Below are 17,179 nucleotides of genomic sequence, written 5' to 3' on the forward strand. Positions count from 1 at the left end.
TTGCGGTGACAGCAAAGCCCCACCAGCTCAGGTACGGAGGCAGAGAGGGAAAACTACACATCTTCGCCCACGCGCAAGGTGCTGCTGGCATTACCGCAGCCGCTGTTCCCTTCCTACCCATCCGCCGCCCCTGAGCGGGCTCCTTCCTCCCGCGCTCACGCACAGCGTCTTTGGCGAGTCCTACAAGCTCTTCTTCAGAAAGAGTTTAAACTCGCCATCAATACTTTTGCTTAAACTGAGAGGATGAGGAGGGGAGATGCCAAAAAAAACCAAAAAAAAAAAAACCAAACCCAAACACCAGTTTTTTTCCAGCAGACCAAAGCATACTTGGTGCCTCTCTGCGGCAGCAGCAGAGACAGGGCTCTCCTGAAACAACAGGAAGCGCTTGCAGCTGACCAGGAAACTTTCTGGTGACTGTTCCTTATCCTGCAGGCTGCACCCCTCTTCCCTTGGGAAATCCCCCGGGGACCAGGTTTACACTGGACTATTGTTTTCGTGCTCCAGCAGTTTAACGTTGCGGGAACTCTAATCAGGATGCAGGACTAGAGCGTGCTCAGAAAGAAGTCAAGATTGATTGTACAACACTCAGGACAAACTTCCAGTTCTTTCTTTTTTTAAAAAAAAATAAAATAAAATAATAAAAAAAAAAAAAGAAGAAAACATAAGTGTCCGGAAGTTATGCTTTGGACAGAAAACGCTTTTATCCACGGGTCAGTGCCTTGAACTAACAAAAATCTCCTTTGCTAACAGGCTGAAACACTGAAGCAACAAACAGCTTCGTCTCAAATCGTCTGCCTCCAAGAGAGAGGAGGAAACTTGGGTAAACAGCTCAGGAGAAGGAGCATGATACACACCTGAAATCTTTCAGACTAAGTGAAAGCAAATACATCCCAACTTCTTGATTAATTTAGAAGGGGAAAGAATCACTTTTCTAGGTCAGCTGAGGAACAACCCCAGAGGAGCAGCCAGCTCCCATGTGATAGGCACGCTGATCTGCTCGGCCTGGGTGTAAAAATAAAACAGGAAGCTAACAGCTTGGGGAACATGGCTTCCTGTCACCAACAGCAAAAACCCAAGAACCATAAAAAATCAGCTGTTTGCTCTTGACTTTGAGCCACCCTTTGATAGTCTCTGTGGCAGCTGGCAGCTTATCTTTGAGGTCCAGGAGTCCTTCCTGGATGCTTTTCTATCAGGGTGTTAAGAGGAAGAAGTGGGCATTATCCCTCCTAATTACCTCACAAGCCAGATTTTGAATTGCTAAATTTGACCCATTAAGGCAGAGGAGTTCAAGAGCGGCAGCACACCGGGCACACGGATATCTCCCAGACAAGCAGATGTAGGTTGCCATTTTGCAACGCCTCTACGCGAGAGATTCCGCCTGCTTGTCCCTACGTAGGGAAACGGTCCCCCAAACCATCCACCTTCTAGAAGAAGGGAGCGAGATCCGCCTCCAAATAAATAAAAGCAGAGACTCTCCGAGGACTGAAGTCCGTGTTGTTCTTCACCGCGTCCGAGCACTGCAGCAGCCATCAGTAACTGCTGGGATATTTAAAGAACAGGGTGAACTAAGGAAGGACCCTGACCTTCGCTTCTAAATACCCCGTGTTTTATCGATTAACAGCCGAAGCCCTACAATCTTTTGTCAGCTTTAGCGCTTTGCGCCAGACAAACTTTCCCAGCTCCCCCCAGGACTGCAGTCTGCACCAACGAGCAGCTCTCATAAACAAGGCAGCATTTGCAGGCTGCCGGCATCGAGCTTTTTCTCTCCCCCTCATTCCCAGCGCTTCCCCGGGGCTCGGCCAGGGAGCACCCGCGGTGGGATCTGCCGAGCCGGAGTGGCCAGTCCATCGCCCAGCCCGGCTGGAAACCTTCCAAGGTGCAGGACAGACAGCAGGAAAACGGCCAGAGGAAAAATAAGCCTGTAAGTGGGAAGAGATGTGAGCACGCATGTATATAAAGAGACAAAAACACCCCCCCCCCCCAAAAACGACAGGTATGCTAGGTCAGATAGACGCAGGTAGCACTGATCTCTGCAAGTGTGGGGAGAAGAGGGCAGAAAACGGATTTGACGGATATTTAGTGCCCCAAATACCCACAAATAAACAAAGGCTCAGAATATGTTGTCTATATACAGCCCTCCACAAAAAAAAGTGTTTGCCTTCAAAGCATGTTTTGAAACTAAAAGCAAAGAGGAGTGGTGAAAGTTAAATATTTATTTATTTATTTATTTAGAAAATTAACAATGGTATAGCACACGTACGTTATGAATTTGCACCGGTGCAAGACAGCAGCGATAAGGGCTAAGAAAAACGCTCCCTTTATAGCCTGGCTCATCCCGCCAGCCACCCCCACCCTCCCAGCGCAGCCTGCCACACTCCACTGCAGAATCCAGAGTTTCGCCCTCGTGATGCCTCTGCCAGCCCTCCTCGCAAAGAGGACGGCAGCACCGCTTCTTCCCACTGCCCTGCCGGTGCTCCTAACACCAGTGAGGATCCAGCAAGGGATCAAAGTAAAAGAGGAGATTAACCCCGTGGAGCAGCGGAGACGAGCAAGGCAGGGAGGACAGGATGGGCTGCGGACAGCCACCCTTCTTCTCTCCCAGCCGCCTCTGGGATAAGAAGCGTTTTAAAGCAAAATTTCCTCTCCTCTGAGCGGAAGGACAAGGAGCTTCAAGGTTTCAGATGTTTTTGTAGGGTGGAGGCGGGCAGATAGGAAATCTGGGACCTACAACCAGAGCTTGGTGCCAACGTTAGCGAAAAGCACAGTCGACGTCCCCCCAAGAAGGCACGTCACAGTTAGACCTCGGTTTTCCCCGTGAGTCTGCGGAGGGTAGCTATAGAGATAACAGCTAATGGGCTCCTGTAAAACCTTCATGCCTCATGAGTAGGTGGGACAAAGATTAATAGTCTGGATTGGAAAATAAGCGGTGGATTTCGAAAGCAGCAGTCAGGAGGGGCAGAAAATCACGTGCGGTGAAGGGACAAGGTATGAGAGCAGAGGGAGGAGGAGGAAGCAAAACACTGGAGACAGCACAAGCCCGGCAGGGAAGAGACACAGTAAATGAAACAAGGAAGGGACAAACTTAAAAAAAAAAAAAAAAAGCTTTCCAGGAGGTTCTTGATTTTATTCTTTAAGAGAGTCATTAAGAAGCCGATCGACAGCATGCTACCAGCAAGGGCCACCCAGATCCGCTTTACTTTCAGTGGCCAGGGCATGACAGCACAGCAGTTCTGCACCCCAGCTAGCCAGACTGGTCATCGGGCATTACTCACTGTCACCTAACTACCACAGGCCATATATTATAACTAAATCCTACCATTCGGAAGCAAGTTAAATGGATTGCAAGGCCAAAACGCCTTATCTTTCAGGCAAAGATAAGCGTTTCCGCTTGCTTATTAACATTGAAGATTAGATTTGTTTTCAGCCCTAGAATTTGGGGTGCATATCCCATGTTTTAAGAAGCTGCAAGAGAGGACCTGCCCCGATCCTGCTGTAACGGGACAAGAGAGGGAGGATGTTAAAAGTAAAAGGAAATTGCCTCTAAGAAACAGAAAACTGTCTGCAACAGATTTCTAATGAATATGCAGGGAAAAAAAAAAAAAAGGCAGGCAGCAAATTGAAACACAGCGCTAGCGATGTGAGGAGAGAAGTTAAGTGATCTTTGCTGGTTGCAGAGCACCGCTGGTTGGGAGAGCCGTAAGGAAATGGGCCAACACCGAAACCGGTCCTGTGCCAAATCCACACGCACTGCTGCATCAATCACCGTTCAAAACAGTCATCCTCCCAACCACCGTGCTTCACACCTTCTTAAAAACAAGTAGTAAGGGCTTTTCTTATGGTAACGAATGATTTTTCTCTCTTACTTGAATCAGAACCTTCCTACCTGCTCAGGGCAAGCATTTCCTCTGAAGTCTCCAAGTCACGGCTTGAAAAAAAGAAGGCTCCCAGCCTTGTTATGATGGCGGTGACTAAAAGCCAAACCATCCGAAAAGCCCAGCTTCGCCCCGTAGCTCTTTTCCCCTCGCCTCCCCGCAGCTGTACGCTGCCCCACCTCCAGCCGGGCATTGCCAGAATTCCTCATAATTTCCCCTCTCCCAAAATGCTTACGCAGGCGTTGCCGAGCCCTGGCCCGCTCCGCAGCCCTGCGTCGGCCCAGAAAAAGTTTGCTGAGCGCGACAAAAGCCCTGGAAGCTGAGCTCACCGCTCCTACATTCCTACCGATCTTCCAGCCGCAACCGGCACCTCGTTTCCAGACTTCACCAGGTTTTTGCTCCCCATCATCCTTCCCCGTCCTGGGCTCGCTCACCGCATGTACGGTGGTCTCGGGTGCCTCGTATTTCTCCAAGAAAGCAGGATCCACGCGTAGCGGTTCTTCACGTGGCTGCCGATCTGACACGCCGCTCCCTCTAAGATAAGCTCTCACCTCGAATGCCTTGCTCACCAGTTTTTAGGTGAATTCTGACTTTGGCGATTATTTCTGTAAATACTCTCGGGGCACTGAGGAACAAGCATGGCGCAACACAGGCCCATAAAGGGGAAAAAAAACCCACGCGCCTTGCAATTTTTGCCTTTCCGAATCCAGCGCTTTGAGCAAAGCACGAGGTAAATTCAAGAAGAGCGTGCCGCTCTGAGATTTCTTATCAGCAAGTCATCGACCGCTCTCCCCATGAGCTCTGCTGCAGCAGATCGCTCAGGAATCCCAGTTCTGGATTAGAATCAAGTACAATTGGTTCGTTTCAAACAAGAACTGCCAGTCTATAAACCCCGCGCGCAAAGCTGCGTCTTATTGACTATTTTTAATAAATAGGGCTGGCACAGTAAAATTGGACAATTGTTACGAACAATAAAGGAGACAGCCTTTGATTACAAGTATTGAGAAGCAATACAGGGACATTCTAGGATTGAGTATTTGCTTTCCAACGCCGAGTTCTGTCAACTGAAAACAGCAACTCGGAGCAAATACTCCTTAACAAGCAGTTTGGAGCAGAGCAGAAAACAGCACTGCACAGCAAGAGAGGAACCAGCCTCTTTTTTTTTTTTTTTAAATTATTTTCGTAGAGCAGGCAGATAGCAGAGTCAACACCATGGTGCAGAGGAGAAGGCAGGCAGGACTACAAGGTGAGACGCGCGTACGCGACGCACACAAAGAGCTGTAAATAACAGGCAAGTTGGAGGGAGAGATCTGGCAAGGTTCTTCTCGCTGGTATTTGACCAGTTAGCATAGCATTACTGGGAGTCACCTGGGTAATTCCCCACTCAATGTGACACACAACCTCTTAGATCAGGGACCATCTGCAAATAAATCTGGACCCCAGCAGTGATATCATCTGTCATAGTGTCTGGTGTAGCACAAAGCACCTAAGGAGGACAGAGCGCATTTTGGGGGAAGGGGAGGGAAATTAGGCTTGATTTTCAAGTACGTCGGGGTGACCAATCACCCTGCCCTCAGCAAGGCTTCGAAAATCCTCTGCCCGGACACAAACAAGCAGCATAGCCAAGGAGACCAAGCCTTCAGCTAAGCGCCTTGGAGAGCAGCCTTTAGGAGTACCCATCGGGGGATTAGACACACCAGCAGGTTTGGGAATGAGGGAGGAAGGAGATAATCAGATCTGAAATTCCCATCAGTATGAAATGAGACTTAACTCAGTAGCTTGCCAACGCAGACTGACTGTTCTTTCTAATGTCTGTGACAACTCTGCTTCAAATTTCAAGCTTCTCTCAGCAGTAACTACTCCCCCATGTAGCTGTAATGGCCAGAAAGAGACTGGCTTTTATGTAACCCCAAAAGACTAGCAGAAAGGGAAGCAGCAGCCACACACGCACACACGGAGAACTGAGAAAAAAAAAAAAAAAATTCAGCAGAAGGCTCTGCTGAGTGCTCAGGGCTATATCCAAGCTCACAATGCAGCCACGGAGAAGTGGGATGCAGCAATCAGAAATGCTACAGTTCCCCACTCGGAGAGAGACCTAGCAATCAGTGCTGCATCCGAGCAATAGGGAGTGAAATTATAGAGCAAACTGCCATGTGATGCCACAAACTACTCCATCCCGCCAGCTGTAACAAGTATTCATTCCCAAAAACGCGTCACAGGCTCATCTGTCATTAACAGCCCAGCCTGCCAGCAGCTGAGCAGGAGTCAGCAGTGAAGGGCAGCTGCAGGGCTGCTTCCTTTCACAGTGGTCTATTCTCCCCCAAAAGCCACAGGGGAGGGAGATGCACTGGTAAAAAAAAAAAAAAACCCAGGCACCGGGGAAAACGTTGCCCACCATCTCTTACCAGCAGCTAAGATGGAAAAGCGCAGGCTGCGTTTTCACCCACCAGCGCACAAAAGCTTTCCTGAAGCAGGATCTACCGAAAACACGGGGCCTTCAGGAGACCACAGTTAGCCAACCGCAAAAAAAAAAAAAAACCAAAAAAAACCCCACCATACATAACCCCTCTGTATATTAATAATCCATTTCAATCACCAACTCGGGAACTTCGCAGATACGATCTGCCGGCGTTACGAAAGAGGTGTTTCGGTAATAGCGTGGGGCAAGAGCAGCGCTGCACATTTCCACAGCGATGTTCTGACACTAGGAAACGTCAGCCCTGATCTCGCAGAATAACGAAGCATTGTACAGCGCGCTGTGGAGTCCTTGAGACAACAAACACCCAGCCCGCTCAGTTCCCAGAGTAAAAATACTCTTTTTTTTTTTTTTTCCTCCTCTCCTCCCCTGTTCACCCCCCCTCCCTCCAGTCTGCTGGCTCTGAAAAATGCAAAAGAGGCTCAGAAAGCCATTTTCTGCCTTTTTTTTTTTTCTTTTTTTTTTTTTGTCTGGCTCACACATTATCGTCATCATTTACTGCCCTCAAGGGGATTGCACAGGTGTGACTGAAAATTTGGCTCTTCCTTTCAAACTTTTGTTATCAGCTTTGCTGAAGACGATCTTGCTGGAACAAATGCCAGCCTGCTCTCCTGGAGAGGGACTCGCTCGAAGCTGCTGGCAGAAATCAAGCTGGGGGTGGAAGGATGGGGGCGTCACTCACAGGGAACATGCAGATCCTCCCGGCTTCTGTTGGAGTGCAAATACAGCCAGCAGTTTGACCTAGACTCCTTTTTTTTTTTTTTTTATTCCTAAAAAACACACCATTGCCCTAATTAATGTTTCCATTCATTTAGCTGAAAAACAAGTTAAACAAAGAGGGTCACCTGGTGTTCCTATCAATGCCTGACGAGGATACAGGCAGAACAAACGCATTTAAATAAAACTCTAGAAGAGCTGTGACAAGAGAAAGGCAGTTTAGCTCAATTAAAGAGAGCTGTCACAGGGATTTGATTCTCAGAATACAGAACTATTGATTAAACAGGAATTAAAGCTCCGAAACAGAAAGGTTTCAAGGTCTTTGCCGTGAGGATATACATCAGGAGAGAGGCAGGGCTCCTTCAGCGCCAGAGGAGCTCTGGCTTTGTTGCTTCCTAGGAAACGGGAGCAGCAAAGGGAGCAGAACGCTTTCTGTTCAACCTAGGGACAGTTTTGGCAAGGATTGACAAGGTCAGTGATAATACGTACTGTCACAAGCTTCGATCAACAGGTAGGTTTGGCGTACTCAAGTACAGGAAACCCACTATCGACTCTCAAATGTTTTAGGAGTATGCGAGGAGAGGCCTGGTCCATGGGCAGGTTTCAGTCCACGGGCAGGAGGTCTCCAACATCACCGAGCCCAAACCATTGTCCAAGTCAATGAGACTATTCAAGGAATCAGCCTCAACCTGTCCCAGGAGACGGGTCCCCTGAGCAGTAACAGCCACCAGGGTGAGCAGTGACAGCGACCCGAGAGAGAGATGCCTACTAAAACGGGGTTGCCATTTTGTCCCAAAAGCCAGTCCTTAAAGGTCAAGGCTGAGGAGCTTTCCTTGGCAGAATCATCCGTTTGCTTCTGTCCCAGTCCAGGCAAAACGAGCTCTGGATATAAGTCACAAGATTTCATTTTCCAAGCCCCAAAGTCCGTAACAGCATTGAATTCACCGTAAAGGTTTTGACTAGAAGAGATGCAATTTAGGTGGCAACCCAAGCAGCGTCGCTCCCAACAGCTTCATCTGGAGGGAGTTGGGTTCCGAGCCTCACGCCGTCGCTGCGGAATTCCTGCGCAGAACCACAGCCCGACTTCTGCAAATGGTGCGCGGCTGCTAAAGCAAACACCGCTGAATCGCTCATTGCCGGGCTGAATTACTGCTAATGAGGATAGCGTGTTTTCTTCCTCTCCTTCACACCAGCCTCCTCCAGCAAGAGGAAAGGCTTGTGCCTGTTAGCGCTAACAAAGCGCGCGGTGCAAAGCACAACTCTCACAATACATCAGCACATTTTCATTCTAGGGCAGCGCTCGGTAATTAATACGGAAAGCGAGGGTGTGGTTTTTCTTCTAAATGACTTATTCCTGAAGTCTGAACATATTTTAACCTTCCTTTTCAGCAGATAAACTCTGTCTCATTTGCAGCAAAGCTCGGCCTCCCCTCCTTTAACACACACTAAACTATTTTGATTAATGAAAGAGTAGGAACAAACCAGTTCCAAGTGTTTTCTATACAGCTCAACTGCTCTTTCAGTTTCAACTCACGCCTAGATAATTATATCACAGCTCCGAGTGCCCCCACCCTTCTGCTCCACTTGGGGAATGCTGGAAAGATAAGTCTTTTCTTAATTATTAAATGTAAATAGCTCATTAAATATAATCCAATTACTTTAATTGTAAGAAAAAGGAAGTAATTACAATATGTACATGTATTCTTGCCTGAACAGTTTTAATATCTTAAATGAATCTTTGCAACATTAATATTTTAAGTTAACCTTTGACACAAGGAGGGGAAAAAAAAAAAGACACCGACTCCCTGATATTTTCCAGAAGTGTTATATCTGCTGGGATTTGTGTCACAAAAAAACCAAGAGAACAGCCTTGAGCATCTAAATTAAAATGGTTTATGAACAGCGTCTTTATAATAAAGTCAAAATAACACATGGGTTTTCTATTGCAGAGGGGGGAAAATTAAAAAAAAAAAAAAAAAAGAAAGAGATATACATGATGCCACATTAAGACCCTGAATATGCTTTTTTGATCTCAGGAGTCAAGTGAGATGGGTACTACTATAAGCTCGGGTGAACAGGCAGGTCCCAACCCCACCAATACCAAAAGCCACCAAGTATCTGGGGTTTTCCAGACAGTTCTCCTCCCCCACGCCTACGGTTTGTCCTGTCCGAGGGTGGGAAGAGGAACCAGGGCTGGGGGAGAAGGATCCTATCCCATATCTGGGACTACACAGTTCTTCCGTAGAGGTGCCCAGCCAGGAGACCCCACAGGAACACCCAATCTGGTTTTCGTGTGCACACAAGCCATCTGTGCAACGTACGGGCACGGCGCATGATCCCAGGCTGCCGTTTGGGATTTGCAGGCAGAGCTGCAGGAAGCCGCGAGTAGCGGTCTTCTGGTTTTGCTCAACAGCATGACAATCCTTGGAGTCACTTTCTCCATCCCGGCAGCCAGCGGGACCGAACAACCTTCCAGGCAGACTTCAGCAAGGCCCCACTGTTTCATTCAGCCCCCCGGTCTGACAGAGCAGGGTCAAATTTCAGCTTGGACGGGGTGACAGATGCCTGTGTAATCTCCTTGGGACAGTCAGAAAAATATTCTTTTCGAGCTGTAGTTGTTTCCATTTCGCATGTTCTGAGCCCAGGAGTGATCTCACCTTATGTAATCTGCAGCGCAAACTCCAGGCTCTGGCCCATCCAAAACTATTTCGGAGGGTTTGAAACCATCACTTCATTGAACCAATCTTTTCGGGAGGAGAGAGATTAGACCGTATTAGGGATGCTAAAGATGCAAGTCGTTCTATCAAAGCTCACCACAAGGTCTATAATAAGCTGCTTTATGGAAACCTCTCATGTGAAGCCAGACCCTAGATGTAACCTCCTTGATACAATATTGAATTCTCAATAGCAACCAAAAGGCTATTTTGTATAAGTTAATTACACGCGTCTTTAATTTAGCCTCCAAAAGGGAAGCGGCCAGTTATTTCATGCTGCCCTAGACAGAAGGTAAAGGTTTTACACAAGCTGTGTTTATAGCTATATGCCTTCCTCCAGCAAAGGATGGGCTCGGCAGCTGTTGGTATTGAAAGAACAGGATCTGGGTGTGTGCACCGTTCTCTCTCACTTTTTTTTTTTTTTTTTTTTTTTTTTTTGCAGCTGCAAGGCCAAAACCATAAGAGTGTGTGCTTTTTCTTACGGCGCACAAAAGCAGGGTGCCTGAAAGGGAACTCGCTTCCGCTCTGGCGAGCACTCAACGAACTATTTGCCGGGCTAAGGGGTGGTCGGGGAACTTTCACCCATCCATTCAGCCAGGGCCGCTATTCCCCCTCCCTCCCAATTAAATCCCATTTTTTGCACTCCATGCATGAACCGCAGCTACACCAATACATCAGATATTGTGGCTGATAGCCTTCTCTGAATGCCACTTAAAGCCCTCCAGTGCGGAGCTGCCTGAAAGCAAAGCATCATTCATTCTTTGAGCGGCAGAAAAAGACTTTTGCTACACAGAGACTTGAAGTAAGACTCTAAGAAGTAGGAAAAGGGCATCCAGTGAAAAGAGGAAACGAGAAATTAAAACCACATTCAATCTTATTAGTGGTAATACAATAGGTCAACAAAGTACTTCGCAAAACTCCACAGCATGTGAACAATTTATGCAGAACTCGCTCCTACGCGATCAGTGACAGCAGCCAGTTTGGCTAGTACGGAAAAAAGCAGAGATTGTCAGGGGCTATTTTAAATAGCCCAGCTGGGAGAGGAGATGGCTGGAGATACCACCTCCACGCCTTGCGGGAGAGTACACTTACGAGATGAGAACGGGAGGAATATTCCCCCCTCCTCCTTTTCCATCTGAAACATTTTCTCTCTCTAGGGATTTCCAGCATCTTATAAGCGAAGCCTCTTTGAAGTAGCGCAAAGTGGCATTGCTCATCATTTCAGTAATGATAGTAAATAAGCCCCAGTATTTTGTTGATCCTTTTCCTTTTGCTTTACAAACAAAAGGTCAGAGTCATTAGCCCAGTTTTATGAGCGGGGGGGAAAATGGAGGCTGGGAAGAGGCAGGTTGCTCTGCAACATCATCGGCAACGTCAGCGAACAAACAAGAGAAGAAACTCTAAGCCGCAGGACTTAAGAATAGCCACGCTAGGTCATGCAGCCTCCAGGTAAACCAGCATCCTCCGTCCATCGGTAGCCAGATATCAGATGCATAAAGAAAAGCGCATGAAACAAGGCAAGCACAGAGCAACAGTTCTCCCTGCTGTCCTTTTCCACGTTGCAGCGTCCCACCGCACCTTAAGGCCATGCGGAAACAAACATTATCATTTAATTGACCTTTATGGATTTCACTTCCATAAACTGGTCTCATCCGTTTCTGAACTCAACTAAACAGTCAGCATCCACGAGATCCCGGGGCAGCAAGTCCCACATTTATCATAGGCTAGGTGAAAAGACGCTTCCTTTTATGCCCTTCACCTTACAATTAGGAGATTTTAATCTCCAATCTATGTGTGTCTTTGCTTCATAAAGGAGTTGTTTGAATAAATGCATCACCATTCATACTAAACAAGCACCTTCCGAGAAGGTTATCTGCCTGCATCAGACAACGCAAAGGAAGCTCTCAATTCTTATTGAGCACTTTCAGCAGAAACCAAAATAATAAACTCATGGGTTAGGTTTGATTCGCGGCAGCGGTAAGAACAAATTATTTTTAGAGGGCAGCTCTTTGTGTGTCGTCCGTTCCATTTTGGACTGTGCACCTTTTCCAACAGTAACGCAGGAGAACCAAAACCCCCCAGGACAACAGGTGATCTCAGAGCAGCTCTTCTGAAGCGGTGGAGCTTCCCATGCAGAAATTTAAGCCCTCAAGAACAACTGCTAACTGCTGCTGCTCCACAGGCATCTCCCTCCTTCCCCTCTTAGCATCACAGCGTCCTTTAAACCACCACTTCTCCCCAAAACAGGTCTGGGAAACTGCTCTATAAGAAGAGACAACACAGAAGGCGTCGAAGGAACAGAGCAGGTCACCACTGACCCCATTCCTGGGAGACCAGCTGAGATTCCTGGTCCTTTAAATTTTCTTCATCAAAGTCCCTGGCAGATGCATACTTGAGATATGCCTGCGCTCCGCCACTTCTCCAGCAGCAACGTAATACCAGAAAGCTTTACTGCGATTTCAAGAATTAGGGTAGGATCTAGAGGAACTATTTCCCAGGCCCATTACTGCAGCGAAGGCGAGCTCGGGATGGAGAATGCGATTAACGCTCTGCACTGCCGCTGTGCCGCTTGCTCGACAAAATAACACAGAAATTCACGTTTCAGTTCTTCTGGGAGGGGACCTGCCTGCTACAGCCTCCCCGGCAGGGGGAAAAAAAAAAAAAAAAAAAAAAAAAAAGTCCTGTAAACCTCCAGATGGAAAAACAAATGCTATATAAATCAGAATCAGGTCTGAATCTGATAACCTTCTGCAGAAGCTCCTGTCAGCAAGCACACCCTTCGCAGCGGAGCCCCATCGGCAGCACCGGTAGCCTCCCCTCCTCAAAAAGAAAACACAAGGTCTTTTTATTACACAGAGTTGCAAAAATACAAAGGAAGTAAATGTCACCAGGGTAGTTCTGTTCTGAGCAGTCATTTGCTTATTACCCAGAAGCCATTTCCACATGCCTTTTTTTAAATCCAGTGTTTATAAATACCTAAAATATTTAAATAAATGTTAATCGGTGGTAACCAAGGGCCCGATCTCACAAATATTTATCCTTGCACAGTGAGAATAAATATTCAAATACACTATTTCTTACTACAGATCCCATCAGAAGCAAGAGTGCTGCTGAAAACAGTAACACACCATAAGACAGGCTGGGAAAATAGCTGCGTTTTGCTTTCCTAGATTTCTGCACAGTGAAAGTGTCACTTTTCGTTTGCCTCCTGTGCATTTTGCGCAGTATTACTTTAGAAACTAGATAAAGGAGCAAGCCCAGCGCTAAGCCATAAGACGGTGGCCTGTTCTGGCTATTTTAATCCTCAGAAGAAGTTTTTGGCAGTGCTTTTGCTGGGTGCTGGTGTGCCACCCTGTATGAGGACAGCGGGAACTTTATACACATGCAAATACAATTGCTATTCAGTCCTTTTCCTGGTTTGTGACCGACTCGTGCAGCACACGCAGCAAGGTATTTTGCTCAGCTGAATGACCAAGGGCTAAGTATTATCATCAAACCTAGCAGAGACAAAACACAAACCTTACATTTAAAGTTATTAAACATTTGAATCCAGAAAGCCCACAGAGAGAAACCATCTAGAAGGATTAAAGCCCAGTCTTACACTTGTTCAAATCTTCCCTATTACAGTCTGTCAAAGAAAACTAACTTGATTTTGTGGAAACATTAATCCTAACAACCTTCTTTTTGTTCTTCTATCACCACAAAAAATACTAAAAAAAGAAACCCAAACCAAAAACCAGGAGATGGATTTGCTGCTGTAACTATATGCATATGAGGCAATCACTGAAGTTTTAACCCCTCCACCCACACTACGTGATTATCTAAGCTTTGTGAATGAAATCAACTTTTCCTAGACCAGCCCTGAAGAATGAGATATATTCAAAGCATGCTGAGAAACTGGGTTGGTAGTTATCATAAAGGTTGTATTCTTTTTAATGAATCACTGCTCACAAATACCTTCTGAGCTGTAACTTAAAAATACACCATTTCTGTTCGGTGTGTCACATTATTCACAGGGAAACCAGTTTTATACTCCGCTTAAAAGAACCTCACTGTTAACTCATCACTTCAAACCCCAGCAGTGATATCTCTAAAGACACGAGGGCTGCAGCTCCAGCCTCGACCCTTCTTCAGGAAGCCATTCACTTCACGACACATTTCAAACAGGACTCGTACAAAATAAAGTAGCCAGAAACACACTGTATTTCCTTCTTTCCTCCCCCCCGCCCCCCGCAACCTTAGCCTGCATCCTCCTACCCACCCCCCTAGCATAGTTTTGTAAAACCAGAGCTTGAAAGATTTGTTAGGAATGTAGACCGGAGAGAAGCTGAAGTGAGAACTGGGGGGCGAGCCCCAGCCTGGGATCAGGCAGTGGCATCACACTGCTGCACCACTGATTTTTTTTTTTTTTTGGAGGGGGGGCTGGGGACAGAGGTGTGGGAACAGTGAAATGAAGCAGGGGTCTTGCTAATGTCCCTGTGCAGCCGCTTGGAAAAACCAGATCAGCAGCAGACAGCTCGGAAAGGCTTTATCTTCACAGCTGCGAAGAGGAAGGAGTCTGACAGGCATGAGCCATCAGAGGGTGATTGATTTTTATTTTTTTTTAAATAAAAAAAATGGAAATTGTGGCATTTACTTTTTGAACTTGTTACCGGACGAATAAAAAAAAATAGCATATTTCTTTTTAAAAGTAGTGAAAATAAGCAGTTTAGGGAAAAGTTTACATTCAGTTCACCCCTGAAAGTGTATCCTCTTACAACCCATACTTAGAAAGTACAGCAAAGTACCTTGCCTCAGCGGGGCTACACGGAGAGCTGGTAAACCTGCTCCTCACCCCCAAAATAATGAGGCTTTTAACCAAGTAGAGATCAATGCTTTGGAAGCTGGAAGTCCTGGGTTTGACCCCCACCATCACCAGCCCACCCAGGGACGATACTGACAACCGTAGCTTGACCAAGGATCGGCATTAGGTGGGTCTTGAAAGCTTGGGTCAAGCTCTCTCACTTAAACTTCATGTTTTCAAGCACAATACTTTAATATATATATACATATATATATATATAAAAATAAATAACTGGAGTTCCCGGCCTGCTCCACCCCACTTCCTGGATAAAGCTTGTCCTTGGCTGTGAATGCAAGTGGATTTTCAAAGTCACTCTATCAACATGCTGTCTGTGTTTTCAGTGGGTAGATGTTAGCTTTGGTTTGTTTTTAACTAGGTTTTAGATTAAACTCTGTATCGGTTTCTATGACAAAAACCCACCCAAGGTCAATAAGGGGCAAGTCAGAATGAAAAGTGTCGCAACGCAGCATTTTAAATTCCTGCAGCCTTTAACAACCGATTCTGCAGATGTTTAAAATGGGTGGAAAATGTAACTATTTCCCTTCCTCATGTGACCAGGCATACAGACTTTAGCACTTCCCATAAAGTAACATTTTGCATCAGCTTTGTCACAGGGAAGCACACACACCCTGCTGGCTTCTCATCTTTTACTTTCAATTTTTCAATCTCACAAGTCTTTGGGAAGGACGTGGAAGTGCGAGGATTACAGAGAGGTCCATCAATCATGACCCTGTCTTCAGCAGGTGTACTTAATACAAGGGGTTTTTACCATTATTAATATAATCTCACATCCACCAACATCTGCAGTGCTGAAAGACTTAGACTTTCAGTGTTTTCTAGTGTCTTATCAAACAGGCCTACTCCTGGCATTGACACATCACGCAGTCCCACCAGTGGTCTGATCTATGTAGAGGTGCCCAATTCTGATGTTGCTACTAAAGAAAGTAAAAGAGTAATGCCAAACGTGAAACTTTTGGCAGGAAAAAAAAAAAATCCCACCATGGGAAAGTCCTTGAGGTCAAATAATAGCTAACAGGAAGAAGCTGCAATCTCTTACCTTTCTCCAAAGGACATATGCTATTTGTATGCCAAAGGAGTACCCCAACACAAACCTAAATGCTGGTGAGGTACAACCCCAAGGACATTCCCTAACAACTTATTTCTTCTCTGGAAGATATATGGTCTGAGGTCACTGGCAGGTCAGTGCGTTTGACCAAACTACCCAACCATATTCCATTATGCCTTTCAAAGCCTCCTTTCACAGAGAGCCTAGGGACTTAATACTCAGGAAAACATTTTCCAAAGCATGCTACAGCACCCACAGAGTCTCACCCGAACTAGTTTTACATTTTGTGTGCCCACAGTTAACAGTCAAGGGGCTCACACACAACCTTAAAGTGTAGCCGGACACACTAAAGGGTACACCCAATTGTGGGGCAGGGAGAGAGCCAGGAGGGAGAAGTCGCTTTCACAGCAACGCTCCATGAGTGCAATCACCAGAACTTGCACCAACGAGAGCAGCCAGCTCACACCCAGACAGGCAGACTTTGGACACGGACACGCACACGTTTGTACAAGCACTGATAGCAAAGCCACACACCAGAGGCTGCAACCAGCCTGGAAAGGGAGGGACCCCTCTCCCCCAGCCCAGCACCACTGCCTCTCCCTTAGAGGGGACCCTGCAGCACCCCCCCTTCTCCCCAGCTCCCCCAGGCCATTCCACACTAAGTCAGACCTCTGTAACAGCCCCAGGACAGCAGACACCGGCGAGGCCTCGGGAGAGCCCAGAGGACCGGCATTTCTTTGACCCAACACAGGGCTCTGGGACACCCAGGCCTCCAGGCCAGCCCTCCCCCACTACACCCCAGCCCCTCCGGCCAGCCCGGCCACGGCTCAGGGCACACACCCTGCACTGAGCCATGGCCCTTGGGAGGGGTTGGGTAAATGTCAGTCCAGGGATGAAGCCATTTCCTTCTCCCCGTCCCGAGGCCGGGGCCAGGTCGGCCCCACACCTTCCAGCCCGGGGTACCGGGGCCCACACCACCTGGAGACTCACTATGTGGCAGGAAACAGTACCCGGCTCAACCAAATAGCTCACTATTTGGCAAGGGCCTAGCAGCCCACCCCAGCGCCTCCGCCTCTCTCCCCCGGGAATGGACGGCCCGGGAGGCCCGAGGAGTCGCCGCTCGGCCCTCTCGTACTCACCCCTCTCCGCGGCTGTCCCCTCCGGCCCCCTCGGCTCGTTACCACCAGGGCGGGCCAGCCCGGCCGTCCGCCATTCCACAGCTCCCCCTCCCTGCCCTGACTGAGCCTCGCCCCGCCTCCTCCCGGCCGCCGGTCCGCTGTTCCATTGGCTCGCCGGCCAAAGATGCTGCCACGCTATTGGCTTTCCCTAATGTCTATCAAAGCCGCCCTACGCCACTTGCGTACGAAACTGGAGCAGGAGAAGAACCCCACCCAAGCCGGCCGCGCAAAAAGAGTAAACAGAGTGGAACTTACCATCGGGGGGACTAGATGGGGGGATCCCCGCGCGGCTTTGGGACAAATTCCCGGGGCT

At 47.6% G+C, this 17,179-nt stretch overlaps 1 protein-coding gene across 1 annotated transcript in view; it reads right to left on the reverse strand.

The window, feature by feature from the left end:
* WASF2 (WASP family member 2) overlaps positions 1 to 16,950 on the reverse strand; it is a 33,109-nt gene extending 16,159 nt beyond the window's left edge. The window contains exon 1 of the mRNA XM_063355848.1: positions 16,828 to 16,950. The gene's annotated coding sequence lies outside the window, so the exon portion shown is untranslated. The remainder of the gene's footprint in view (positions 1 to 16,827) is intronic.
* Between the last annotated feature and the right edge of the window lie 229 nt (positions 16,951 to 17,179).

Source organism: Chroicocephalus ridibundus, chromosome 19 (genome assembly GCF_963924245.1).
Source record: "Chroicocephalus ridibundus chromosome 19, bChrRid1.1, whole genome shotgun sequence".
Classification (NCBI taxonomy): Eukaryota; Metazoa; Chordata; class Aves; order Charadriiformes; family Laridae; genus Chroicocephalus; species Chroicocephalus ridibundus.